We start from the raw sequence: 2,971 nt of genomic DNA, 5'->3' as shown, positions 1-2,971 counted from the left end.
TCTGCAATAATTTTTTAAAATTATTAAACATGAATAAAATAATAATTTTTTTTAATTAAACATCGATGTCATAGCATCAGATATATAAAACAAAAACATTATTGGATTTATGTTTAAGACGGTTGTTTGGACCACAATATTTCATAAATAAATAAAAAATGGGACCACGACATACATATCTATCATTACAAATATTTTACACATATTATTCACCAACGGTTTAATTACATTATCTTGAAATATATAATTTTTGGTGAACGAAAATTATATGTATGAGAACGTACCATCGATATGATAGGTATAGAAATAATTCAAATTTGATATCCGTGCAATAAGGTCAGACGGACCACAATATACATCTATCACTACAAACATTTTAAACATATAATTTAATCAATGGTTATTATATGATTTTTTCCCCTCTTTTTAAAACATAACTATAAAAAAAGAACATTGAACTCTACCAAGAATTTTCCTTGGTCTCTTCTAGCACCAATTAAATTGAGAAGTTACACTGATAGAATAAGTAGTGAATATGCAGTTTGTTGAGTGGCTAAAAGATAGTAATAGTTTGTTATAAATGTTCTTATTGGTTTAAATTGGAGAGCTTTATTAGTTAGTGCTCTCTATCACCTACAAAAGCCAATGCACACTCTTGTATATGGCAACTTCAACAATAATACTGTTGTGAGGGTATCTGAAGAAAATTGAGTTTTTTCGGAACGTGAGATCTAAGACTCTTTTTAGACAATGTTTAATTTTTATTGATGTTAAAATATCGTCATTCGTATTTCTTATAAAATAGTAAGAGGTGATATTTGTAAAAGATTCTGACGCTTAAGTTAGTAAAAATTTTAAGTAGATTTTTAGTAGATTAGGCTCTAAATATATCTGAAGTTATCAGTATATAATAGTAGTAATAACTATTCTTTTTAGTGTAATTTTACTTTTGATGGTAGATGGTCATTTTCTTTATTTTAAAAAGATGTTGAGATCTTTCTTCTAAATAAAGGAGAGAGATAGTAAAAAATATCTTAAGAGTTAGTTACTTACTCAAATAAATAGAACCGATCTCTTTTATCGTCGATCCCAATTTTTTTAAAGTCGAGAAGAAACACGTCGTGTTATATTTTTTAATTGAATTTCATTTATTCTGGACCTTGCTAACATTTTTAGGTCAGAGTATAAACAAATACCATTCACAAATATAACACGCTTTTTTATTCTCTTCAATCTCACTCAAATAAAAATATTCTCTTGGTAAAAAGATACCTATTAAATTTCTAAAATAATTTTTTTTTAACTGATGATAAAATAAAAACAAAAAACGACCAATATATTCAACGAATGTAATTTATTTTCAAAAGAAAATTAGTAATTCCATACAAAAATTTAGTAAATATTCTTAAGCGATATTTAGCAAAACTCCACAAAGATAAAAAAAATTATTAAGAAATATTTTTGAAAAGATTTTTTAAAGTTATGAGAAAAAAATTAAACATAAAATAATTTATAAATTATTATTAGAGTAAAGGATAAATAGGTCCCTAACCTTTTTTTTTCGCGGACATTTTCGTCCTCAAAGAAGAGGAAATACATTCAAGTCCCTCACCCCCGAAAAACGTGGACATTTCAATCCTTTCGTTCAAATCAGGCGGTTGGACTGGACGGAAAAATCTGACTTGGCAGAGGTGGCGCTGACATGGCCGTTACGGAATCTACGTGGCAATGAACTTTTCAAAACAGGACATATAAGTCCTCAGAGACGAAAACGACGCCGTTTCATTACTGACCCCCAATTTTTTAAACTTTTTTGCCCTAATCCCTCATCTGCACAGAATCGACGAAGTGGGTGTTGTGGGGAGTGAATGAAGAAAGGAAATTCTTCCTTCCATGGCATCTGAAGGAGTTTTACAAAAGAAAGCCAAGAAAAAATTCAAACTTGTCACGATATTCACTTACCCAAAAGAGCAAAGAACCAAAAACATTACAAAAAATCAAAACTTGTGTTGAAGGTGTGAGTGAAAAAAAGGAACTAAAATTATGGAAAATGAAAATTACTTGTTGAAAACGACAGCGAGGGAATCGAAGTTGATTGGGTCTTCAAGGTAGGACTTGAGTTGTGCGGCTCTGACGGCGGTGGCGAACCTGACAACAGGTGCCCTGGTCATGCCATCACAGAGGACGACGGAGGAGGCGCCGCCGGAGACATATGGCCTTGCAACCCCTGTTTGTGTTTGCAACCAAACAGCCCTCGATGGTGGCCATTGGCACCGTGTGCTCCACCCCCATCGAGCAATAATGGACCCGCAACACCCACTGGAATCTGAACAAACCCTATCGGCACCTCGCCGGACACCATCTGCTGTACGAGCTCCTCGTCGTCGGAAGAGAGAGGAGGAATCTGAGGCGGAACGTGAAGTGGAAGCTGAGGTTTCTGCGATGGCGGAGCAAGAGAAATAGCGGCGATGACGGAGCAGTCAATTATTCTGGCAGGGCAGGGGCCGGGGTTTCTTGTGTCGTCTTTAATGATTTCTTCTTCTTCTTCATCGGAGGAAGGTTGAGAGGAAGCTGCAATAATGGGTTGGACAAGGCCAATGCCGAAGAATCCAAGGAGGTAGATGAGGGAGAAGAAGTGGAGGTCAGTAACGAAATGGCGTCGTTTTCGTCTCCGGAGACTTATATGTCGTGTTTCGAAAAGCTCACTGCCACGTGGGCTCCGTAACAGCCATGTCAGCGCCACCTCTGCCAGGTCAGATTTTTTCGTCCAGTCCAACTGCCTGAATTGAACGGAAAGATTGAAATGTCCACGTTTTTTGGAGGTGAGGGACTTGAATGTATTTTCCCTTCCTTGAGGACGAAAATGTCTGCAAAAAAAAGTCAGAAATCTATTTGTCCTTTACTCTTATTATTAATATAAATCTTTATGTTTTAATTTTATTTTATAAAAAAATTTAATTAAATTATCTAT

At 34.8% G+C, this 2,971-nt stretch overlaps 1 pseudogene; it reads right to left on the bottom strand.

The window, feature by feature from the left end:
* LOC107626610 overlaps window positions 1,553–2,971 on the bottom strand; it is a 1,531-nt pseudogene continuing 112 nt past the window's right edge.

Source organism: Arachis ipaensis, chromosome B02 (assembly GCF_000816755.2).
Source record: "Arachis ipaensis cultivar K30076 chromosome B02, Araip1.1, whole genome shotgun sequence".
NCBI classification, from domain to species: Eukaryota; Viridiplantae; Streptophyta; class Magnoliopsida; order Fabales; family Fabaceae; genus Arachis; species Arachis ipaensis.
This window is presented reverse-complemented; position numbering and strand designations above follow the sequence as displayed.